The 26,818-nt window shown below is 45.8% G+C and overlaps 1 protein-coding gene across 1 annotated transcript in view; it reads right to left on the reverse strand.

Annotated features, from left to right (window-relative positions):
* Window positions 1-255: 255 nt before the first annotated feature.
* Stk35 (serine/threonine kinase 35) overlaps window positions 256-26,818 on the reverse strand; it is a 108,800-nt gene continuing 82,237 nt past the window's right edge. Inside the window, exon 4 of the mRNA XM_050133529.1 lies at window positions 256-313. The gene's annotated coding sequence lies outside the window, so the exon portion shown is untranslated. The remainder of the gene's footprint in view (window positions 314-26,818) is intronic.

Consider the following 26,818-nt stretch of genomic DNA (forward strand, 5'->3'; position numbering starts at 1 on the left):
ACTGGTGTGGGTCTAGAGCTGCTCCCAGGATGGGAGTTGTCCTCAGGTCACAGGGGCTGGTGGAGTTTGTGGCTTAAGTCCAATGTTTCTGTCTGGAGAAGATGCCAACAAGAAGCCAAGAACTCGGCCGTAACGAGACAACTCTGTTCTTCCTGGAATTCTCTTGTCTAAGTTTCTTGTCTACTGCTGAAATAATACAACATGGCCAAGGTAACTTAAAAAAGAAAGTGTTGGGCTTACAGTTTCAGGTTTGAGTCCATGATGGCAGAGCAAAGGCATGGCCACAGGAACAGCTGGGAGATTACATTTTGATCTGCAAGTAGAAGGCAGAAAGAAAAAGGAGGGAGAGAGAGCACTGAGAATCACACAAGTTGTTGGAACCTCAAAGCTCACCCCTAGACACACTTCTTCAAACAAGGGCACACCTCTAATCCTTCTCAAATAGTTCTGCCAAGTGAGAACCAGCTATTCAGATATATGAGCCACCACATCCCACCCCTGGCTTCCATAGGCTCATGGCCATATCATAATGCAAAATGTATTTAGTTAACTTCAAAAGTTCCCATCGTATTGCAGTTTAAAAGTCCAAAGTCTCTTCTGAGACACAAGGAAATCTAGTCTCTCAATTGTAATTCCCCAGAGGGAAAAAAAAAGCAAATTACATACTTCCAGCATACAAAGTCACAGAATATATATTACCATTCTAAATAGGAAGGAATGGAAACATAGTGGGAACATACTGGACCAAAGACAGGGAAAACACCATCAGACAAAACTCCAGAGCCCACAGCTTTATGTCTGATGTCAAAGGGCTTAGATGGCTCCACCCTTCCAACTCTGCTGCCTGCTACACACTTGTCTCCCGTGGGCTGGCTCCACTCTCTGTCTGCATCTCTTCTCGACAGATTTAGCAGACCTAGCATCTCCAATATCTTCAGGTCTCCAGCGAAGCCCAGGTTTCACTTTCACACAATGGCCGCATAGGGACTGCGAATCGGCTCTGCCCTGCCACACATTGCCTGGCCTCAGAAGCTTTCCTTAACCACAGAGGAAGATTCCACAACCCTTTCACTTGTGTATCCTTCATGACGCTAGAACTATGTGGATGCCAGAACCATGAGGATGAAGCTGCAAGGGTTGGCTGCCTGCTTGGGATAGAACCATGAACCTTGAATTATTTTTGCAGGAATTTTCCATTTTTGTTGTTGTTGTTGTTGTTTGTTTTTCGTTTTGTGAGACAGGGTTTCTCTGTGTAGCTTTTGGAGCCTGTCCTGGAACTCATGCTATAGATGAGGCTGGCCTCAAACTCACAAAGATCTGTCTCCCTCTTCCTCCCAAGTGTTGGGATTAAAGATGTGCACCACCACCGCCTGGCTGAAATTTTCCTATTTTTTGTTTGTTTGTTTGTTTGTTTGTTATTGTTGTTGCTTTTTAGGGGCAGAAAATTCCTCAGGCCTTTCTTTTTTAATTTGGAAGCTTAGCTGGGTGGGGTCTTGCCTTGAGGCCACACCTCCTTCTTTTCACTTTGGATCAGGCCTCTCTCCATTCTTTTTGCCTCTTTCAGCATAAGCCTTGGTTCCAATATAAAATTTCCTGGTGTTTTTTTTTTTCTCTTTAAACTCTATATTTTGTATTTGTTTCCCCACACCCCTTGCTCTTTTTTATTATAGACCTGCATAAGAGGAATTATGGAAAACCATGTGGCAGGGTCAATATTAGACTTTCTCGAACTTCCCTCGACCAAGGACATTGATCCAATACCCTTCACTTTAGGACAAGGGCAGAAAGCAGCCATATTGTTGGCCAAACTATCACAAAAATGGTCTCTAGTGCAGTTGCAAATATTGTCGCCATCTGAAACCTCTTCAGCTGGGCCTCCACAGTCCACATAGCTCTCAGTACTTCCGAAGTCTTACTAGAACGGCCCATTAGGCGCTGTCTATAGTACTTAACTGTATTTCTAGCCCAATGTTCCAAAGTCTTCCAGACGCCCCCCAAAAACAGCATCATCAGATCTGCCACAGCAACACCCCCACTCCCTGGCACCAACCACCATCTTAAAGGGTTGCTGTGATGAGACACCATGGCCAAGGCAGTTGACTGAATAAAGCATTTATTTGGGGGGCTTACAGAGGGTTAAAGTTCAAGACCATCACGTTGGGGGCCTGGCAGCTGGCAGACTAGCGGGTGCTGGAGCAGGAGCTGAGAGGTTATGTTCTAAAATAAAACAAGGCAGAGAGAGCTAACTGGGAATGTGTGGGCTTTTGAAACCTCAAAGCCCATCCTGAACGACACATCTCCTCCAACAAGGCCACCCTCGAATCCTTTCCAAACAATTCCACCAACCGGAGGTCCAGTATTCAAGCATATGAGCCTTGGGGGCCATTTTCATTCAAGCCACCATATCCCTTAACCAGGATCATGGTTTCCACATTGCTTTTCCAATCATTTCTGCCAGATGTTGTAAGTGCCCAAGTGGAAGATGCCATCGATCTGCTGCTTGCTATGTGCTCTTTCACGTGGATGCCCTATCTGGAGGAACGCTGTGTCACACCTGCAAGCCAATTAATTGCAAACTTGAGCTGGCTGCCGCATGGGGCTTCCCCGGTCATTTCTGATGGGTGCTGTAAACATCTGATTTGATGATGTTTTGCGATCTATCTGTAACTTGCTGGGTTTTTTTTTTTTTTTCATTTTATTTCTGTTTGCTTCATGCTTCGCAAACTCACTCATTCAAAACTAAAAGTACAGCTATTTTGGATCATTCTCTGGAAAGAACATCAGTGATAAGAAAGAACTGAAATCAAACCACCAGATGGTTACCCATCAATGCCATCAGAGAATATTGTTCAGGGACGAGGAGTAAATTATCAAAATAAAAGTGGAGTCATGCCGAGCATGATAGTAGCACATGCCTAAACACCAGAATTTGAGAAGCTAAAGTAGGAAGACGGTAAGTTTGAGATGGGCCTGGGTTTCATAGTGAGACCGTCTCAAAGCAAACAACAAAATGGAGTCCCTTGTGACAACCCTTCCAAAAGTGTAAGGCCAAGAGGTTATGGAGAAATGGTTCTTACATGTGGGCTGCCCGACACTAGCTAAACGTCTTCTAACCTGTGTTTCTTACTTGTGCTCTGCTTATGATTGTGCTTTAGGGAGATGCATGTCTCACCTCAAGAATGAGGTGCGAAGACAAAGTGTGGAGAGATGTAATAGTCCTGGCAGGAGAGAAGATATGCTAAAGAGACACTCACACCCTTCTCTTGAACTATTATATCACTGACGCAATGCGCACCCAGGAATTGGAATTTCCCAAGAAGCTCGTGCTCAGAGATGGGAAAGTCTGGGACTCTGTTGCCTGTTGGAAGGGCAGCATGTTTCCCGCAAGGAGGTTTCACATAGAGCTGACAACTTGTCAGGTCACCTTACAGGAGAGGCTGCATCCCCAGACAATGATGCTGTGCAGGACCACACCTTGACAGAGATGTGTATGACAGCCATGTGTATCTCTTGCTCTTTATTTCAGCCCAAGTCTCATATTAAGACCCTGAAACTTGGGGTAGAGGGGGCCAGTGAGTCTCTTTGTTCCTCTTCATGATGTGGCCACATTAAATAAATACCATTGTTATAGTATTACATTTATTATAAACACACACACACGTCATTAAGAGAACTATACAACAACATACATTCAAGAGCACTATAAATAAAGTAAGATGGGTGTCCAGGTTGGCTTTTCTGTCAACTCAACACAGGCTAGAATCTAGAGTTTTCCGGGAAGGGGGAACTACAACTGAGAAATGCTTCCACAGTACTGGCCTGTAGACAAGCCAGTGGGGCATTGTCTTGATTAATGATTGATGTGGAAGGACCCATCCCAGTTTGGGTGATGCATCTCCTGGGTAGTGGTCCTACAATAAAGAAGAAAGCAGGCTGAAGAAGCCACAAGGAGCAAGCAAGTAAGCAGCACTCCTCCATGCCCTTTGCATCAGCTCCTGCCACCAGGTTCCTGTCTTGAGTTCCTGCCTTGACTTCACTCAGTGATGGTCTGTGACCTGGAAGTGTAGGATGAAATAAACTGTTTCCTCCCAGAGTTGCTTTTATTCATGGTCTTTATCACAGCAGCAAATGTTCAAAACATCCACAGCAAGACATCAGGGCAAAGAGAGAAGTGAAAACCAAAAGAAAGTGAATAATGAGAGAGCAGGCATAAGCTCCAACACATCAAACATGGGTAGAGAAACATTTCCTAATGGTAAAATGACCGGTTCGCCAGGGAAAGGTTTCTAAGTGTATGTGTATGTGTCCAACAGTAGCATCTCAAAGTCCAAGACATGAAAACCACAGCACTAAAAGGAAGAAAACCCTCCATTACAGCTGGGGACTCGGGTCCTTGAGAAAGTGAGTGCTGAGGAAGTCACCATGTCCTTGCCACTAAGTGTGGATGAGCAGAACACAGACTCCATTTCAGAATCAACCCAGAAGCTTCATGTGCACAATGGATCAGAAAAATCTAAGCATCACAATAGGTCCTTAAGGTGGGAAGAGGCCTTAAAGATCATTTCCTCATGTTCTGGTCTAATATGTCTCTTTTTTCTCCAATATTTGTTCCACCAAAAATATCTAGCATGCTCTGTCAAACCGGAGGGCAGGGGGAGGGAAAGAAAGCAACTTGCTCCTTTTACGGTGCACTATGACTCAAGCTATGCCAGGAGGGAAGAAGAATCGAGAACGCAGCTTCCCCCTACCAATAACTCTCCTGGTATACATTGTATGGGTTTACAAAGGTTAGAATATACTATTAGCAGAGACTATTTCAATAGATGATCAGAGGATGCTTTGGGGAAAAGCATTGACTCCTCCCTTGGGCCTTAGTTACTTAGTCACTTTTAGTGTCTCAGTTCCTTTTCTATTGCTGTGCAGAGACACCACCATCAAGGCAACTTACAAAAAAGCAAGATGTTTGGTGGGGGTTGCTTACAATTTCAGAGGGTGAAACTAGAACCATCATGTCTGGGAACATGGCAGCAGGCTGGCAGGCTTGGTGCTGGAACAGCAGCTGAGAGCTTACATGCTAAGAAAACAACCAAGAGGCAGAGACAGGAGGCTAACTGGGAATGGACAGGCTTTTGAAACCTCCAAACCCACCCCAGTGACACACCTCCTCCAAGAAGGCCACACCTCCTAACCCTTCCCAAACAGTTCCACCAACTGGGACAAAGCATCCACATATATGAGTCTATGGGGGCCATTCTCATTCAAACCACCGCTGGTCCACAAATGGGCAAGATCTAAATAAAAACCTGACCTGTTTACCTTTTCCTTGCATATGTAATTTTGTACTAAAGGCTAAGAGATAAGTTAGTATCCTTAATTCCTCTGAAGTCACTTGAAGTTCTAGGACCAAACCTTTCAGGACAGACCCCCACACACATCAGATACAACAAGGACAGCTCTCCATGAGGGGAAGATGCACTCCTAGCGATTAACAGATTAAATATCTCAAGAATGCACCAGATTTAGGCCAAGGATGAGTTGATGGGCAGCACCTCTCTTCCAACAGGCTGATTAATCGCACGTGCCTCCCGTCTTCTATTTAAACTTAAACCTCATGACAGATCTGGAGTCCTGAACTCCGTCTGCTCCTCCTCCTAATGGAGTCACATCCAATCCTCTTCTTTCTGTTTTCCAGCATTATTCAGCTCTGTAATTCATATATCGGGGTTGGTGGCCCAGCCTAATCTGTCAAGGCTGCTGGAGCCCGAGCTTTTGCCTTAAAAACACAAGTAACACTACCGCTAGCACTAGAGAATTTTTCCCAGTCCTTTTGTTTTCCCCACACTCTGTTTTTCTCTAAACAGAAGACAGTCTCATCTTATTCAGATTGAACTTACAGATTTCACTATCCACACCATAGTGAACCCACATCTAGCGTCTGTGCCACCTCCTTCACCTGTCTTGTCACTCCAAGCTGCTCACCGCTTGCATCCCCGTTGCTGTCATCTTGCCTGGCCCCAGGATGTCCCTTTAGGCCCTAGGATGCTACTTTAGCCTGTTAGGTGGATAGTCAGAAGTTAGCAGACTTGGAAGCCATCGAGGACGGCCCCAGCCCACATAAACGGCTTTTGACCCCGCCTCCCGTGCTTCTGGCAACATGAGACTTGAAAGGGAGGCGACCACACCAGAACTGGAAATTCTTAGAATTTGAAAAAAGACATGAAACCGAGGAAGGTGCGGTAGCAGGGTTTTGTTGAAGCCTGTTATGGGAAGAATATTTCCTCTTGGAAAACTATGACGATTTCAGAGATGTATTCTTTATTATGTTTTAATTCTCTTAAATATGGTCTGTTATATGATTTTTGACCAGAAGAATGAGATCTAATTATCCTCTGACTCTAGCTGGGCTGAGACATCATAAGATTTACAAATACACACCACTGACTCCCCTGTTAAATATGAATCAAAATGGGCTGTCAATCACCTGGACAGGAAAATGCCCATTGGGAAGCTGTTGGTTCCAGAATCTTGGAGAACCATGATGCACTTGAGGATAATGTTAAGGAGAATTAACCCATTAATGAGATGTGTATTTAAGTGCCCACCCCAGAGGCCCCTCCCTCCCTCGGAGATAATTGCTCACAAACCTCAGTGTCAACCTTGCTGGCTTTGTGAGCTTTTAAGTTCTCCCAAATCATAACTCTACTTTTTTGTTTTCTTCTTCTTCTCCTCTTCCTCTTCCGCTTCCTTCTTTCTCCTTTTTATTGCTGGATGTTGGCCAAAATCCTAAGACTGTTCTGACATTCTGGATATTCTCACTTCTCTCTCTGAAGTCACCTCCAGCTCACACACACACAGATGCTGGTAGACCTCCGCTGCTCAGCCTGCCTGCCTTTCTGACCTCATTCAAAAAAACGCAACCCTTGCTCTTCCTCTGATCCTGATCCCTCCTCTCAGCAGGCACTAAGATCTTCAGCTTGCCCACTTTCTTGTGTCTATCCTCTCGAAATCCAGGAAAATTGTCCTCGCACTTCCTTCTGAGCCTATGTTCACCATATTATACCTTGATGATAAGAATAGCAAAAAGGCAAAACCCGTGGCACTAACGCAAGCCGAAACTTGGATCTCTTCAGCAGACGGGGACAAGGTGGCATTTTCAAAGTTAAGTGAGAGAACAACAGGGAAAGGTTACAGAAAACGTGAATAGAAAGCAGATAATATGTAAGGTGGAACCACTGTCATTTTTTACTTTTATTTATTTTATGTGTACACATACATGCATGGGGCAGGGGTGAGCGTCTGCCATGGCATGTGAGTGGAGGTCAGGAGGTGACTTTTGGGAGTCAGTTCTCTCCTTCCACCATGGTTCTGGAGGTGTAAGTAAGTGCTTACGTAGGATTTCTATGGCTGTGATAAAACACCATGACCAGGCAAGTTGAGAAGGAAAAGGTTTATTTTGCCTTACAGATATAAGTCCAACACTGAGGGAAGCCATGGCAGGGACCAAGGACAAGAACCTGGAACAGGAACTGGTACAGAAACCACAGAGGAGTGCTGCTTACTGGCTTGCTCCCCATGGCTTACTCAGCCTGCTTTCTTATGTATCCTGCCCATGACCACCAGCCAAGGCTAGTCCCACTCATAGTGTTCTGTCTTTAAAAACAAATTGGAGTTCGGGGTTGTTCACTACTACCCTGCCTGGGTGGCCCCAAGACAGAGACTGAAGGCTCCATATAACTTGACATATTCAGGCCTCTTGGTGGCCTTTCCTCAGGTTCCCCCAACATCAGCAGCCCATGAAACTGTCTCTAAAATGGATCATGTTCTAGGCAACTGTGGAGAACACAAACAGTGGGCTGTCAGGTGCTCACTGACTAGGATATCCCCATAGGATTTGTCTTTTCAGTATTTTTTTATTCACACAAACATTTCTAAGAATGCCATGCTATTATAAAGGCTAAACAGGCATCTCACGAAGCAGCTAACAGTTGGCCGGTGCAGGGTCCTACTGGGTAAATGCTTTGGGACCTGGCTCAACCCACATCCTCCGTGAAGTCCTTCAGCTGTGATAGGCTAGGAGGATGACACTGGTGGAGGTCCAGAAGGTCCTTGAGAGCTGCGGCGCTGATAGGCTTGTGTGAGCTCAGTAACGGAAGTGCGGATGGGTGTCAGGGCAGGGGTTCGGGATGCCATGTCTCAGGAGCATGGCAGTGCGTTTCTGGGCGCTACTTCTAAAGTTCCAATATTTGCATCACTCTGGCTAGCAGTAGCTTCGTGCTATCAGGGCTCACATCTTGGGGCTGGTGCACTAACCTATCAGTGCCATTTGGGGATTAGTTCATTAGGATATTAAAGACTGTCTTGGCCTTGGCTCACATCTGAGCTGCCTCCTGGCTGGGTCATTATCTGCTGTGTTTATCAGCGCTAACCCTGCAGCCTCGCTCCACTTGGAGCTGCCAGGTGGCAGGCTCCCATCTTGCAGGCACTACATCATCCTCAGTCACGCTAAATGGTTTCACTTATGTTCCTAACAGCCACAACCAAGTCTTTAGTTACTAAAATAACAATCTCTTGTATCTTCTGAGATCACGGGGCCATGAAAATAGAAGTCAAAGGCAAGAAAAGCCACAGAAACTATACAGACACATGGAAACAGAACAATGCACTCTTTTTAAAAATGGATGCTTTGTCTACAAGTATGTCTGTGGAATACATGTGCTCCTGGTCCCTGAGGAAGCCAGAAGAGGGCTTCGGATCCCTTGTAACTGGAGTTTACCATGTGGGTGCTGGGAATTGAATCCAGAGCCTCTGGATGAACAGCCAGTGCTCTTACCCGCTGAGCCATCTCTCCTGCCCCACAAACAACATATTCTTGAATGAACAGCAGCTAGTTGAAGAAATCAGACATGAAATCTAAAAATTCCAATAATTAGCCAGGTGGTAGCGGCGCAAGCCTTTAATCCCAGCACTCAGGGAGGCAGAGGCAGGTGAATCTCTGTGAGTTCAAGGCCAGCCTGGTCTGCAGAGCGAGTTCCAAGATAAGCTCCAAAGTTACAGAGAAACCCTGTCTCAAAAAAAAAAACAAAAAACAACTAACTAACAAAAAAGAAGGGGGGGGGGGAAGAAAGGAATCTTCTACTTTGTCAGTGTTGAGGTTGCATGAGAATGTCTCTCAAAGGCTCGGGGTACTTGAACACTGGGTCCCTAGTTAGTGGCACTGTGTGGGGAGGTGATGGAACCATTAGGGATGGAGTCTTGCTGAAGGAAGTATTTCACTGAGCACTGGTGGGTTTGGAGACTTTGTCGCTGCATCCCACCCCCGATTTGCTGGTTCTGCAGGTTGAAGAGGTTTCTCTCAGCTTGCTGCTCCGCATGCTGCCCCTATGCCTTCCCCTTGCTGTGCATCTAAGCCTCTGGAACCGTGAGCGCAAATAAACTCTTCCTTCTTTAAGTTCCCTGGTCATAGTACTCTATCATACCAACAGAGAAGTAACTAGTATAATAAGCCAAGCTATATACATATACATAGATGATATATGCAAGAAATTTGAATGGAGGTCCTCTGCTGTGTGCACATCTGTAGGTGAAGATAATACTGTTCACACAAGCCTTTAACAGTACTCTGCCATGGGCCTGCTTCAATTCCTGCCCCCCCCCCTTCCCTCAGTGATGAACAGAGATTTGAAAATTTAAGCCACATAACCACACACACACACACATACACATACACACACACACACACACACACACGTTACTTTGGATCACGGTATTTACCACAGCAACAGAAAGCAAACTAGAACAGAAATGGGCCCCTAAGTGGGGTTGGCTTCTACTGCTACAGACCAAACCATGCGGTTTTGGGAGTGACTGTAGAGCATTTGGGGTTGGAAAAGCTATTGTGTTCTAAGAGCTTAATGGGCTGTTAAGTGGGAGCTCGTAAGATAAGAATGTTGGGAGAAATGCAGGCAACCGGGGCCTGGTTTGTAAATCTTCAGAGAGAAGCAGAGACTATTGGGCTGTTCGTGTGACATTTTCCATTAAGAATCTGCGCAATCTGTGAAGCCTTCTGTGCTGCTTAGCGGGGGGACAAAAACCAGCTGTGTAACAAGGTACCTGAGTCGCTGAGGAAAAACCTGAGATGTATTTCCTCAGGGTCAGCACACAGACGCTGTGGGCCAGAGGGGGCCAAGGCTGCACCACAAGCTGGTGGCTGAGCCTGGTAAATGTGTAAGTCCACCACAAGATGCTGCCTTTGGCAGCATGAAAGCTGCGGGATTAAAAGGGTCCTAGAGAGACGCTGAGCCTTCCCACAATGTGGCAGAGTCAGCGTCCCCAGCCATAGGCCAAGAGAGGCCATTAGTGAAGGTGCAGCCCGGGAGAGTCTGGTACTGTGGGATGCCCACCAAAGACAGCGGCAGGTGGCAGGGCAGAGCTGGCCCCGAGCCTGTGTGACAAGCTCTCTGTGTTGCGATGGCAGAGCGGAGAAGTGGTTCGAGCTAGCTTTGAAGCTAGAAGATTGTGAGTGTCAGGTGTGGGACTCTGGGCCACACTGGACCAGGGCTCGGCTTTAATCTGATGATTCCTATGCTCAAATTCTTTACTTTTGAAATAAGAAAGCATACGACTTTTGTATTTGTATTTCCTGGGAGCCCACAGCTAAGAGACTTTGAACTTTTAAATAGACATTGGAAGCTTAAAATATGGGCATTTTTAAAGACTGTGAAACTTCTAAAGCTGTGCTGCACTTATTGTACCATGGCAATGCGAGACGTATTTTTGTGTCCAGTTGGCAAAGGATGGGGTCTCCTGGTTAGTTTCTGCTGTCAGCTTGACACAGGCTCACAGTGATCGAAGAGTATCAATTGGAGGATTGCTTCCACCAGATTGGCCTGCGGGCATGTCTTTATTGCTAATTTATGTAGTGCGGCCCAGCCCTCTGTGGGTGTTGCCATCTCCAGGAAGGTGGACTGGGCTGTACAAGCAAAGTAGATGGACGTGAGCCAGACAACAAGCCAGTAAACCACACTCGTTCACAGTCTCGGCTTCAGTTCCTGCTTCCGGACTCCTGTCTGAGTGCCGTCTCTAACCAGCCTCACGTGGAAGTGCGAGCTGAATCAAGCTTCCCACAGTTTGCTCTTAGTCACAGCGTTTAGCACACCAACAGAGAGAACAGATGCTAACCTGGGATTGGAAGCCGCAGAACTCTGCTTCCCGGATGTTGCTTTTGTCGGGCTATCTTTTCACAGCATCATAAATGAAACCGGGACTTCGCTCATTGGCCTCTCCCAGAGATTATAAACCTAAACACAGACCTTATTCTAGGCTCCCTTTTGTCTTGGGCTGGTTGTATAATGTAGCTTTGGCCGTGTAGTGCTTGACTGGGGTGGAGTTTGATGGCGAATTCTGAGAAAGCTTTTGCTTTCCTAATGCAACGAGACAGACTCAACACATCTCCCAGAATGGCGAAGTCTGAAAGGCAGATAACACCACACTCTGCATTGGAAATGTAAAAACGGTTACATAAGGCAAAAAGGAAAATGTAAAAAAATCGTGCCCAGGGGTGATGGTACACGCCTTTAATCCCAGGCAGACAGATCTTTATGAGTTTGAGGCCAGTCTGGTCACAAAATGAGTTTCAGGATAGCCGGGGCTGTTACACAGAGAAACCCTGTTGGGGGGGGGTGGGGGATGACAAAACAAAACAAAAATTGTAGAGAAGCCAGTTGGATGCAATTCAAATTCCTGCAGCGTCAGCACTTCTTGAAATCAAAATATGTGTGCTCAAGATTGCAGGAGATGCTCAAGATTGCAGTCTGCTTTATCACTTGCTTATTACCCAGGTTCGTAAGAATGTAAGGCTGAGCCTGGACCACTCAGAGTGAATCGCGGGACCTGCCTGTTTAGGGATAAAACCCATCGGATCCCCGCTGGCTGTGCATGCTTGCCCTCTTGATTTGGCACGGCTATGAACTCTCTGCAGAAGTAAAGCTTTGTGCCTTACCTAAGTGTTTTGGATTACGTGGTCATTTTCTTGGGACCCCAGACCCACTTCTAACACCTGAAACTAATTCACTGATGGAGTGGAAATCACAGGGAAAGAGTCTGGCAATTTCAAACAAAGCTAAACATAAGTTTTACAGCTGCACTCCTTGGCAACACTTGAAGGACTTGAAACGTGTCCACACAAAACTCTGCACATTTTAACTGGTCATGGTGCCTATGATGTCTACAATGTTAGTGTTAAAGAGGCCGAAGCAGGAGGATTATGAGCCTGAGATCACCCTTAGATCCACAGGCAAGGCTGATTCAAAAAAACAAGCAAGCAAGACAAAACCCCATACATAGATGTTTCTAGCACAATTATTCATAAATACCCAAACATGAAAGCAAACAAAAGGCTTTTCACTTCACTAGGCTCATGGTAAGTACGCCAGCTAGAAATCTGCAGCAGATGTAAGTTTCAGCTCTGGACTCTTAAGAAAAGTCTGTGAGTCAGTGATGCTTCAGGAGTCAAATCAGAAAGCCAGCCACAAGTCACGCCTGGCAATGTAGAACTGCAGTCCTACCAGCTACTCAGTAGGCGGAAGCAGGGTTCCAAGTTCAAGGCCAACTAGGACAATTTAGGAAAATCCTGTCTCAAAATACAAAACAAATGGGTCCTGAAGACATAGTTTACTGTTAGAACACTAAGCCCCAGTTCCAGAAAGCAGGAGAGTGAGGAAGAGAAGAGAAGGAGGGTTGGACAAGGTTATTAAGCTTGAGAATTAAAGGAGGTAATGGATCTCAATACAGTTGTTTCAGACACAATGTCCAGTAAATGTTAGCTGCCATGTGAAATTTGCTATTTTCAAGACGTCTTGGCTGGATTTGTTCATTCCTTCAACATTTTCTGAGCTTGTATAATATGCCAAGCATTAAAGAGAATAAAAAGACTAACAAAAAAAAGACCACTGTCTTTTGTGAGCTATCAATCCAATAGTCACAATGACAGTAGTTTGTTTGGCATTTCTTTCTTTTTAAAGAGCAGATAACTTTTTTGTTGTTTCGTGGGTACTTGTTACACTCTGGGTAGTTAGAGACCCTTCAAGAGCAGTATCTCATTTAATCATTAGAACAGCCTCAGGTTTTGCTTGTTTTAGAGATAGGAAAATCCAACTTAGATGTTTTCTAAGTTCACACCACAAGTCAAATGGCAGACCATCAAGCAACCAACCCCAGGAAATATTAGTAACCCTTTAACCTTGTAGATTACGCTTCAGATAAATAGAGACCTCGTTCTCCAGTGAGCGATAAATAGAGACCTCGTTCTCCAGTGAGCGACGGGCTCCTGAAGAACAAACCCAGATGCTCTTGTTTCAGCTGAGGGAAGAGGACAGCTCAGGAAGTCCAAGGCCGGCTCATCATACCACGGTCTGAGCGCAGCAATAGTGAATTTGAGATTCGTTGCTGCCGACTGGGCTAGAAGGCTTTAGAGGCTAAAGTCATGGTCCTTGATTTTTATCTGTGGTGGGAACATTTTCATGGGACCCACAAACAAACATATTGGCATTTTCTTTCCTAGAGATTAATGTGCACGTTAGGAAACCTTCTCTCCAGGCTCAGCACCCACAGGACCAGCACCCATCACTGTCTCACGGCACCTGTTCCTTGCTCTCTCTGCCCTAAGAGTTCCTGAGGAAGAGATTGCTTTTCCCGAACACTCTGCCTTACCCATACAGGCTAAAGACAGCTACAGCCCTTTGTATGAAGAACCCTAAAAATGGGTGAGGAGACCATAGGACTTACTCAACCTCACACAAAGAACCAGAGGCACAACTGAGTCGGAAGCCCACCTGACTCTCAGCCCAGCCGTTTTGAAGGACACCAGGTGGCCTCTTTCAGCCGCATGACCGTCTAAAACACGGAGAAGTGGAAGAATTGTGAGCAAGCATTCTTGCAGTCCAGCAAGGGGCTGAACGTTCTGGTGTCAACGAGAAAAGAAAACAATTCTTCCCAGTTTTACAGGGCAGACCTAACAGTGGTGACAATGTGATGTTCTAGTTAGGGCTTGTATTGCTATCATAAGGCACCACGAGTACAGGCAAGTTGGGGAGGAAAGGGTTCATTTGGCTTATGCATCCATATCTATAGTCTATCGCTGAAGGAGGTTAGGACAGGAATTAAAACCTGGAGGCAGGAGCTGATGCAGAAGCTGTGGAGGGGTGCTGCTTACTGGCTTGCTCCCCATGCCTTGTCCAGCCTGCTTTCTCATAGAATCCAGGACCACAATGGGCTGGGGCCTCCCTCCACAATCACCAAGAAAATGCCTTATAGTGGGATTTTACGGAGGCATTTTCTCACTTGAAGTTCCCTCCTCTGCAGTGACTCTCGCTTGTGTCAAGTTGATATAACACTACCCAGCACAGTGCTGTAACAATACAGTGCTTAAAATAGCATTTACGGCGTGCCTGGTGTTGTTCTAGGGACTTCATAGTGTTGTCATAACTGTGGTAGAGGGTACCATTATCCCTATTTTTCAAAGAGGCAAGGTTAACTTTAAATACAGAAGGGTTAAGTGGCAATCAAGAAGCAACTAATATTTACTGACTACTTGTCATGCGCCAGAAACTAATGCCAGGAAGTATACCTTGTCCCATTACCTTGTTTAATACTCAAAGTAGCCTTAAGGTATTACTATCATTATCATTTCAAGTCCAGAGCCCATACTCCCTTTTCTTTCTTTTTCTTTTGTTTGGTTGGTTTTCCCTCTTTGTTACAGGCCTAGCTGTCCTGGAACTAGCTCTTGTAGGCCAGTCTGGCCTCGAACTCACAGAGATCCGCCTGCCTCTGCCTTCTGAGTGCTGGAATTAAAGGCGTGCACTACCCCGCCCCCCAGCCTCACCTGGGGCCAGAGCCCATACTCATAGGTCACCAAGAGCAAGAAGCAGATACAGACTGAGAGCGAGTGTGATTGCAGCAAAGAGATCTGCTAGGGGAGACCTCAATGGAGTGATTACTGCCCAGAATCCAAGGCAGAATGTTCTGTGCCTTCGAGCTACAACCCTCTGCTGCCTGTGTGGTGTACTCATGCCCTGTGCCCACCACACACGGGAGCAATTGCCACACGCGTGCACCCGTCACCCTAACCAGGGGAGGAAATGCCCAACAGCCACTAACACCTCCGGCACTCCTCTCCTGGGCTCAAGTATTTCTCCACACCCGCAGCTTTGTGCACATCGGTCCCTCCTCAGCAGCAGCAAGCCACCGTGAACCCGAGCCCTGCACGGGTAACTGGCATCCAGTTGCCATGGTGAAGGATGAGCGAGAGGAGTCGGAAGAAGTGGGGACCGTGACTCCCCCGAGGAACCCTCCAAGGGTCAGTAAAGAGAACTGAGAGGCCTTTGAGTTGTCATGGTGATGCAAACTCCTACAAGCGGGGGGGGGGGGGGGGGGGGAGCTCTTGGGTAGTTCTAAGAGTCAGAAAAACTTGGCTTGGCCCTCGGGTTGCCATGGTGATGCCATAGTGGTGCTAGAAGAGGCGGGGCCCCCAGGCAGTCCAGTCTCATTAACGGCCTAGTTACTATTCAGTCTTCTGGTAGCAGGAAGGCGCTTGGCTTTGTCCTAACCTCACAAACAACAAAATGAGGTCTTGGTGGGGCTCTCTTCCTGGGTTCTGCCAATTCCAAGTTGGGTCCATCTTAGTCCTCATCTCGCTGTCAGTGCCTGGAAGCCCCCTGTTGCCATCGTGATCCAGGCTCTGCAGAAGGGCTGGGTCTCTGGTCAGAGGGGGTTCGCTTTGCCTTCACTTATGAGTTGGAGAAACCCATGAAACCCGTTCATTGCACAGGGACCATGCTAGCCCTCGGGACCAGGCTTGCAGAAGGCATCTTGGGCCACTCGGAACTTTACTCTCTCAGTGGGAATGCAATAGGGTAATAGGTGGGCCAAACCCTGACTGGAAACTACTGATCTTTAAGGTCGCTTAGTTTATAGACATGCTACAGTATATTTAACATTAATGTTTCCTCACGCTTTTGTTATTGCATGTTGACCTAGTACTACTATTCTATGTAGCGCTATTTTGTGAGTGTGTGGTGAGGAATGTATCTATACAATTTTCTGTTTAGAATAATTATCCAGAATTAAAATTACTTTGTCAAAAGACAAATGAGGTTTTTATTGTTATTTTGAGACAGGATCTTACCTTGCAGCCCTGGCTAGCCTAGAATTTGCTATGTAGACCCTGGCTTTGAACTCACAGAGATCTGCCTGCCTCGGCCTCCACAATGATGGGATTAAAGGCAACAGATACATTTTTTTTTAACATTTGTGGATATGGTTACTTGCTCTCCAACATTAGTAAATTACATACTCACCCGAATTAGAATCCAATACTTTTAATTAGAATTATAGCAATAATGATGAACTACTTTGAAGATTTTTTAGAGCCAGTCTTAATACATTTAATGATTTGATTAATTGTTATACAATATTACACTACCCAATTCTACTTATTTCATAATAAAGGCTTTGTACATTGAGTTACTTTGGTTTCCGTCATTCAGTTTCTTGCTCCCTTGTTAACTGGAAACTAACGAATGAAGAAGGGGCGGCCTGGCACTCAGAAGCTCGCCTGCCATGGCTGGGCCACACTGCTCCCATCGTACACATAAACCGCATCACAGAATTCCAGTGTGGGAAAGCCTGCTGTGGGGACAAAGAATCAGAAAAAGTCTTTTTGTAGTTTTGGCCAAAGCAACAGACAGAAAGCAAAATAAAACAACAACAAAAAGCTTGTCACACAAAATTCTCAGTATCTCCCCTACCTGGGAGAATGAGGGACAGCTACTTCTTTTCCAAGTTTCAGTGTTATCTCTGTTGTAGTTTGCTCTCCCTATAGAGTAGACTTATTGCGACTCCAGCCATGGACGTCCGATCTAGATCAAGCCCAGCTTCCATAGACCCTTTTCAATTGACCCAACCCAAACTCAAACTCGGTGAGTTCCTTCCTAATATCATTAGGTTAAGGTGCCACACAATCCCCCCCCCCTTTGGTGTTTACTTTCCTCCAGTGCAGCTAACAACTCAACCTGCTCAACCACAGGTGAAGATGCATCGGTAGTATAGCGGTTAGCAGCGCTGCCTTCAACTACCCGTGAGTTCCTGGCAGGCTTTGGCTCCGGGGATGCTGGCACAAGTTCCGGCTTCTTCTGGGAACTTCTTGTAGGTCTAAAATTTGTGACTGGCAGTCTTTCATAAATGTTTAATAAGACTAGATTTACACAGGCAGTTTTAGTCTGTGTTGACTATTTCAGTCTGTTGTGATGTCTCCCAGTTAGTCGGGTTTTTTTGTTGTTGGTTTTTTTGTTTGTTTTGTTTGCTTACTATTTCCAATTTCCAGCAGTGTTCTTCTTTTTTTTTTTTTTTTTTTTTTTTTTTTTTTTTTTTTTTTTTTTTTTTTTTTTTTTTNTTTTTTTGAGACAGGGTTTCTCTGTAGCTTTGGAGCCTGTTCAGGGTGGCCCTGAACTCATAGAGATCTGTTTGCCTCTGCCTCCCTAGTGCTGGGATTGAAGGCGTGCGCCACCACTGCCTGGCTACCAGCAATGTTCTTAAGATGTGAATCTTCGGGGATAAAAACAAAAAGTTAGCAAATACAGTCTTTTTGAAATTGCATTTACTTAAGCCAGTGCACAGGTGTGTGGGGGTGGGGGGGTGTACCATAGTGCTAATGTGGAGGTCAGAGGACAACTTGGAGTCATCCCATGGAAAACAGTATTATGCCAAGATATACCCATGCCAGTTCAAAATTCTGACATCGTGGAGCGTTTCACTCAATACCTTCCCCTTGACTTGTGGGAATCCCATTGTATTTACAACGACTAATACTGAGCTTCGGGCGGCCGCAATACTGAGCTTCGGGTGGCCGCCATGGTATCACCACACAGCAGAGCAGAGCCCACTGGAGGCGACCTTCGGGGGAGCAGCAGTGGCTACACCAAGCATTGTTTCTGCTGTTCCTTTGTGTCTATCATTTTAGAGTGTTTCGATTTTATAACTTTGAAGTTCATATCAGTGATTTTTTTTGAGTTCTCGTACTGTGTGCCATCACATAAAATAGTGACCATCTTCATATAACAACCTAACCATGATGTCTGGGTTACTTCTTCGTCGCTGTAATAAGATCCCATAAGCCCACAGTAACATGAAGAATAGTTATGGTGCTGGAGGATTGGAGTCCACGGTGGTGGAGCAATAGGAAAGTAGCTAAGACAAAGCGTGGTGTTGCCAATTAAAATATATGTCACTTTGGAGAAGGGGGGGGGACATGACAGCGACGGCATAAATGGATATAAAATGCTCCGTATACCTGAACTTGGGGCTCAGTTTGACCCGATGACCCTTGAGTGGGTTGTGTGCATACAAAAAGCTGCTTCCTGCCTTTCACCCTTGGGTTTCTCTCCTTGGTTTCCCGCAGCCTTTCTGGTGCACTGGCTGGGAAACCAGGCAGGGCTTCCATCTTCCTTGACATTAGGTGCTGGCTTCCCTGGCACCAAGAGGAGACACCTGCCTGGCACTAACAGATCACTTAACACCAATTTCCAGGGGTCCTGGGACATCTCCAAAAGTGCGGTGGAACCCAGTCCCAGGAACCAGGCCAGGGAACCTCACCCATCAGACTAACAAGAACCTGGGCTCAATTGGTTTTGGATGTGGTTAACACATTTCTTTGGGTGGAAAAGAAGATTGATTGATTATCTTCCAAGAGGCCTTGAGCTATGTAAATTAATCTGGGAAAATACAGCTCTAATGCCTTCTAAGCAGTAGGAGAGTGATTGTAGTCAGGTGGATATGTACAGCTGAGTAATTGAAGGGCAGTATCTGACTCTGGGGGCACTTTTTTTTTCTCCCTGAGGATTCAGATCCAGGGTCGGGCTTAGATGAACCTACCATATGCCAAGAGACTCCAGGATGAAGTAAATGAAACCAATCCCCAAACTCCACACTCTTCCCTCTTGTGTGTGAGCGCCACCTACTGGGAAGACATGGGAGGACAACAGAGTAAGCCAGCACTCTCAGACAAATTTTAAGAAAGGACAGTCTTATGTAAAGTCAAACTGTCTCCCGGAACTCCCTGGACCTTCTGTAAAATAGATTACCCATCATCTCATCATCTGAGATGTGATGGCTACTGAGGGTCATTACAAAAGGGAATAGCAAGCAAAATGTTAAAAGCTGTCACAGTGGGTGCAAGACACGGCTGGCTCTACCTGATCCTCCTCTCTCTTTCTCTTCCCTCTCTCTCTCCTTTCTCTCTTAGCTGAAAACATCTTTAAAAGGAAGCCTTAAAGTTGTGTTGGCCTGGGCAATGACTTCCTTAAAATGCAGGCCTGACCTCCAAGAAGCCCTTAATGTATACACACACACACAATACACACATGAGGACAAAACCATAAAACTTAAGCCAAATCATAGAAAGTCTAAATAAATTATAGAAGGTTCATAGATAATGGAACTTAAGGCTGACATATGTTTAATAATTAAAGTTTATCAAAATTTGTAAGGTTATAATGCTCTATTTGTGGTAACAGATACTAATTTAACAATTGTATCTAATCCAGATAATCACTTAAGTTTTTGATAACTTTGTTGAACGTGAGCCACTTGGGAAACTGAGCCTTACCAAAGCCAAGGCTTATTGAAAATTCTTCGGGTTGTTTTGTTCAGACTTCATCTAAATGCTGAACAGGGTTTAAAGCATAAGACTGACAAAGCTGCGCTCTGGGTGTTCGGCAAATCTTGAAAGCCCAAACAAACAGGGAGGATATTTTGGTCCCTGAGATCCATGGTGAGCCAGGACTTGGGGACAACGAGACAGCTCTGATCGGTTTCCTGTCCTTTTGATCAGAAAGGTCATGCAGTCTCCAGAGGTTAGACTCTAATCAATGTATTCTATGATAAGGGAAATCACTAGGAACCTCAGGCTATTTGTGATACAACACAATATTTGTGATACAATACAATATATGATTACAATATGTGTACGATTAAAACTAACGTATGCTATGTAATGTAAACTTTGCATACAAAAACCACTAATGTATACAATACATTAAGCTATAGAGGGTATCTACACCATTGCTAAACAGGTATGGGAGGGATATACAGCTTACAATGAGGAAAAAGGGGAGATTAAAATAAGAAAAGTACTAAAATATATATTGATGGTCCTGAACCAAATCATCAGATAGATAGAGATCTCCCTGCTTCTGGCTGCTATTGCTGATAACGTGGCTAAAATTCTGTCTCCCCGCAAGCTACAAAAGGGAAATGTTACGGCCCAGGGTAACCACAGGGCAGACAGAGAAGCAAAAATAGCAACTTTGGAAAGAAGGTAAGGGGATGGAACCAGCAATTACAAAAAGTTGCATTAATCCCCTGCCTGTTAAGTAAATGGAACACAAATTACTCACAACAGGAAATGGCTTGGCTTAAGATTGAAAATGAGGGCTACTTGAACTTTAAAGATAAAGGATAGCCATCCCTGCAGAGAGGCCTCCTGCGTCTGATAAACAGCTCCATCAGGACTCTTATGTCATTATGTCAGCCCGGACCGCTCTGGAAAATACTGGACTGACACTGGGACAATCCTTGGGTTTCCAGCATGTCCCTAAGTATTATACACCACACACATACACAGAGAGAGAGAGAGGGAGAGAGAGAGAGAGAGACAGAGACAGAGACAGAGACACAGAGAGAGAGACAGAGACACAGAGAGAGAGAGACACAGAGACACAGAGAGAGAGAAAAAAAAGAGAGAGAGAGTTAGTCCCAGAGGGGTCAAAAGAGCTGTTGGCCTTCTGCCTACACTGGAACCCTGAAGAAGCAGGTTCCCATACCAGCACAGGAATGCCTGAGCAGTAAGACAGATGAACTGTCCAGCAAGAGCGAAGAGAGGCAAGTAAAAAGTAGAAGCTTCCGTTTTCCGTGTCTTTATGTGAGCTGTCACCAGAAGGTGTGATCCAGATTTAGAGTGGGTCTTCCCACCTCAAATGATCCATTCGGGAAAATCCCTCACAGGTGTGCCCAACTGCGTGGGTTTTAGTTGATTTTAGACAGAGCCAAGATGACAACCAAGATCAGCCCCACAAATCCACTCCTTTTCAACTCAACACACACACAATCACTTCTTCGTGGCATGCCTAATTTACGAATGAAAACAACAATCAGCTCATAATTCCACCGAACAGGACATAACTATACCCCGCATATGCCACGACACGCACGGCTTAAGAACTGGCCTAACCGGGGTAATGGGAATGAATGAACAACACCTACAGAAAAGGCTGGGATTGAGTGGGCTGTGCGGTCTGATGCACACGCAGCAGCAGCGGCCCTGAGACTCAGCACATCCATTAGATGCGACACAAATGGCGGGGGGGGGGGGGGGGGGGGGGGGGGGGGGGGGCTAATTTTTGCAGGAAGTCTCTATAGGGGAGCGGTCTCTGGTTGCAGTCATGCGGAGGAGGAAGCTGCAGTTGATCATGTCTGCACGCACTGGTTTTAGCTAAAGGTCAAGCATTTGTCAACATCCATAGTTGGACCGGGGGAAGGCTTTGCCATTTCTCTGAGCTCCATCCGGCAAAGGCCTGGCCACTCCCATGGGTCTGAGGGACGGGTGTCCTTGACATGGATGCGCTCATGTCAGCAATGCGCATCCACTCGGGACTTGATCCTCTCCCCCCCCCCCCCCCCCCCCCCCCCCCCCGCCCACATGTAGTCATAAATGCATTATATGTTTTTGAATAGGTGTAATGAATGACCTTTGAAGAATGGTTAGTATCTCATTGTCCCATAACTTAAGCATGTTAATTGCCACTAATATTACCTCATTTGATGTTATATACACGAGAAAGAAATAAGTAAAGAAAACACAAATATCTGCCTAACATATGTGTATATGCACAAACACATTCTTAACAAAATAGGACAGAAATACTCATATCGGTTACAAACCTTATTTCTATAAGTGGCCACATGGCCTTAGCTGGCATTCATGGCTACCTTTCTCTGTTGCCCACTCTGCATTTTCTCCACCCTCAGTCAGCACCTCAGCAGGTGCATTTCCTGGAGGAGCGGCCCATACCTTCATTCCTGAAGGGTCTGTTGCCCTCTGTCATCCTGCCTGGCCTGGGTTATTGGAGTTTCCCGTTGACTTTAACCAGACAGGGCACAGTAGCACCAAGAGATGCCCTGAGGCATCTCCTGTACACCAGACATAATCCTCCTTACCCCCATTGTGGAGAAGCAATTCAAATGTGTCTTGGGAGTCTAGATAAATCACTCATCCAAACACTGTTATTTTCTTTCTTATCCTGTTGGCTTAAGGGCATCAGAAGTTCAAAATGGCCAGAAGGAAGACTGAGTTTCTGGTTCAATGGAAAATTTGTTTTATTTCCTGACAGGAGCAACTCCCCTATCTGGAACCAAAATGTCTAGGCCAGGAAAACTTAAGGTAATCAGAACTGGAAGCAAAACTTTGCCTGGTGGGTCACTAGGGATAATTGCGAGTGGAATAATTCCCATTCCCACCCCTTGATTCCTGTTCCCAATAATCCTGGCTATGGGAGAAATTATACCGTCTAGTGGATGCCGATTCAAAGCATATACTACCTTCTGAAGAACCCTGACCCAGCCCTCCAGCCTACTGCCACCTAACTGGCACTGTAACTGTGTCTTTAAAAGACCATGCCACTATTCTATCCAGCTAGCTACTTCATGATGGGTAACCTGGTAAGACCAGTGTATTCCAGGAGCATGGGTCCACCACTGTATTTCTCTACAGGTTTTCCCATTTGAGGGCACCTGCAGTTCCAGACAGCTCTCCTCATAGTGTGGAGCGCACTAAAACTCAATGGTGTGAGCTATTTAGAGAACTTACCAAGACAAATGCATTCGATTATATTGATTGTAAGGAGCAAGGAATTCAGTGACTTTATACATACAACTTTTGACAAGCGTGGGAAAACAATGATTGTGACTGGTTGCTTTTAGCATCTTTGGAAAAACTGATAAAGAAAAAGAATGACCTCTGTGGTGGTTTGAAAGAAAATGACCCCCAAACCGAGTGGCACTATTAGGGGGTGTGGTCTTGTTGGAGGAAGTGTGTCACTGTGGAGGTGACCTTTGAAGTCTCATATATGCTCAAGCCATGCCCAATGAGACAGACCACTTCCTGCAAGTCAAGAAGTAGGACTCTCAGATACTTCTCCAGCACCATGTCTGTCTGCACGCCACCATGTCACACCATGATAATAATGGACTAAGTAAGCCACCCCAATTAAATGTTTTTCCTTCATAAGAATTGCTGCGGTCATGGTGTCTCTTCACAGCAAGGAACCATCCAACAGGTATTCAAGTTTCTGATGGTTTTTTTTTTTTTTCAAGACAGATTTCTCTGCATAGCCCTGACTGTCCTGAAATTTACTCTTGCCTCCTCTTGGTCCTCCACCTGGTGAGCTTAGAACCGTTTGTTCTGCTGCTCCCAAGATGTGGATGGCCCTGGGTAGAGGACAATGGTTCACTCCCTAGAGGCTCCGCTCAGAGATCACCTCCTTAAGGAGCTCTTGCCAGAACTCCGTTTAGATGTGTTGCCCTTCATTCCCAACACTGAAAATCTATGCTTTCCTTTATTCATTTTGATTGTTCTAGCTGAAATTATGTCATTTATCTGCCAATCATATGTCTCTCCTGTCCCCATGCCTAGACCAATGTCCCGCTCACATTACACATCAAACCTAGTTACTAAACAAGTAGATGTGTGTGTGTGTGCGTGTGCATGTGTGTGTGTGTGTGTGTGTGTGTGTATTTTTACTTTTATTGCCATCTCAGTGGTGGCCCTTATAGTCATATCTATAATAGCTCTCGTTTTGCTACATTATGGCTCACAGTAGCCATATATAGACGGTAGTCTGCCTTCTAGCTTTGTGCATGTGTTTATTTAGCTCTGTGACCTTGGGGAAGTTGGAGAGCACTGCAGCTTGGTGAAAATCAAGTGAGACCTCGGGTGTAAGTGCCGCTTCTGACAGCTCTCCCTGTGTTCAAGCTAAACAAAAGTGCAGTTGCATTATTCAGACTGAGGAGGCGGGCCAGTCAGGACAGGAGGCTGGCTGCCGTCACATCTCCTGGGAAGCAGAGGTCTGGATTTTCAGGGTTCCCATTCCATCCAAATACCACCCGCTTTTTTTTTCCCTTCTTATTTTCTAACTGGACAAGAGTCTCCCCTGACCACCTGCTGGGATAAGAGCCTACGCTTTATGATCAGCCACCGTGATGATGTCCCTGCTTACTGGGAATCGGTAGTTTGCTTTTTATTTTATTTCTTGTAAATGAGAGATACGTTTTAGCTGAGGAAACAGCATAACAACATCATCACATTCAATGCCGTGCCACACCGACCCAGGAAGGCTACTCATCTCTGTTGCTTAAAAGGAAGAAAACGTTGATTAGTTTTTGCCTCTGCCCATTTATTTGCTAGAACTGATAAAAACACTAACATTTACAGCCAGGGAATCGAAGATGCATTCCAAGTACCTAAGTACAAAGGCAGCCATCATGTTCCTGTTTTCTTTTCTTCATTTAGACCGCAGCCTGCAGGAACGATGGCTGGGTTTGTAATGGCCAGAGAAAGTGTCAGCAGACATGGCTGTATTGCTCACACTGCGGCCAGCACTACCCACCATCTCAGAGCGCCTACACCTCCGGCAGAGCATCATCTTTTCAAGGATGGTTTGAAATTTTCTCCCTCCTCTCACCAGTCATCACTTCTCGTCTGGTCTCATTTGGCTCTGTGTTGGCTTCAGGGAGTCACAGCCATAATCCTCATTTCACAGTCATACCAAGAGCAACCCTTGTCCGTGTCTAAAGACGGGCTCTATTCACGTTATCCCCGGTTAAGGTACCATATCACTATAAACAGTCCCCAGAATGTCCTCTTAGGGCTACTGAGCCAGTCATAACGAAGTGTCACACTGGAGGAGGCTGATGGACGTGGAGGAACTGAAGCACGGGCTCTAAGCCATGAAATGATGGCGCGGAAGCTGCCCAAAGCCGAATCCCAGCAGGCTCTGGGGGAACTACTCCCTGATGCTCAGTCTCTCGCATCATCACCAAGGCTTTTACTTTAACAAATTACGCATCCCACTTCCCCTCCCATCTCCCGTCTGTGAAGCAGCAATCAGCGTTGTCATTCATTCTTCAGGAAACCAGATTGTGCCGAGACTGCAACCGAGAACCAGAGTTCTCTTTCTACAGGACCTGGAGACAAAGCTGTGCTTCACCTTTGGACTCACAGCCTGTTTTCTGTCTGCAGAGGGAAAGCGCTTGCTGCCCAAGGCCCCTCTGAGCTGGAGGAGGGTGGGGCTAGAGAGGGGGCTGCACCGCTGCCACTGGTTTTTAAGGATGGAGGATTAATCCTATCTGCGGCCTTACACGTATCTTCTTATCTAATGTACACAGGCCTAATAAATAGTTACAGCCTCCACACCTCCCATATTTCTGGTGAGGTATAGAAGATGAAAAAAACTTATTTTCAATTAAAATTAAAAAGAAGCCCAGAAATGTGGTGGAGAGAGAGAGAGAGAGAGAGAGAGAGAGAGAGAGAGAGAGAGAGAGAGAGAGAAGAAACTCAGACTATGCAGTTTAGCCCAGACCCGCATGTTTCTCTGACAACTTCATTTACACTCCTGTGAGTTTCACCCCCTGGGTTCCCAGGGGCACCTCTCATCCGTCCTTCTCCAGGGTAGGCATCATCCCGGCTCACAGTTGCCCACCATGTCAAGGCTCGGGTTTGAACGAGAGCTGCTGTGATGGGCTCAGGTCAGACACAGTTCATTCGCCATCACCGCTCAGGTTCTCACTCTGAGATCAGCTTCACTGAGGGCCGCGGAGGAAGCAAGTCTTGTATTTGTTCCCAGAGGCCGACAGACACCGTGGTCTGCAGTCCACACGTGCCACAGAGGCGTGAGCGGTATGAAGGGAACAGTTTATTCCACTGCAATGGGGGAAAGGGTTCTTTTCCAAGAGCAGCCTGAAAATAGATGGAGACTTTTCCTTCCTCCTTTCCTTTCTTCCCTTCATGTCCTTCCTTCCTTCCTCCATCCTTTCTTCCTTTCCTCTTCCTCCTTCCCCCTACTTCTTTTTTTTTAATTTTTAATTTATATAGCCCTGGATGTCCTAGAATTCAGTAGGTAGACCGGGCTGGTCTTGAACTCACAAAGATGTGAGTTGGAATTTAGGTTGGAATTTTCCAAAGAGGAAACTAAAGAAAAATAGACCCTCCCAAAAGCATAGCAATGAGAGACTTTGACATAGACAGAACGGAGGGTCCCACATCCCCAAAACCTTTTAGTCTTCAGATAGCTCGGCAGCAGGCAATGGGCCGGGGAGCGCAATGAGGCCATTTTCCCTTCTGGTGGTTCAGATCCAGGTTTGGAGAGAAGACCCCTGTTGGCCCTGGTTGGTAAGACTTCTTTCTTTTCTCAGGTGAAGGATTTGTACCTACCTATTCATTGATGCCTCATCCACAGCTAGCTTCATTCATTCATTCATTCCATTTGTCTGATACCCAGCACTTGACACTGGCAGAGCACACTGAATCATCTAAAAAGACAACTCAGTGCTCAGACATAAAGAAAGCAGGAGGAATTTCCGTGAATAAAGTGCTTTCTTTCTACAGTGCCGTTTCCTCAACTTCACCGTCTCTCCCCATGAGGCCTGGTGTGCAAGCTGCTAATAACTAGTGCTGAAGGGTGGAGGAGGAGCAAAGCAATGATTGACAGGTGAG

The sequence above is a fragment of the Alexandromys fortis genome, unplaced genomic scaffold (genome assembly GCF_014885135.2).
Source record: "Alexandromys fortis isolate MF-2015 unplaced genomic scaffold, M_Fortis_MF-2015_v1.1 scaffold_6, whole genome shotgun sequence".
NCBI lineage: Eukaryota > Metazoa > Chordata > Mammalia > Rodentia > Cricetidae > Alexandromys > Alexandromys fortis.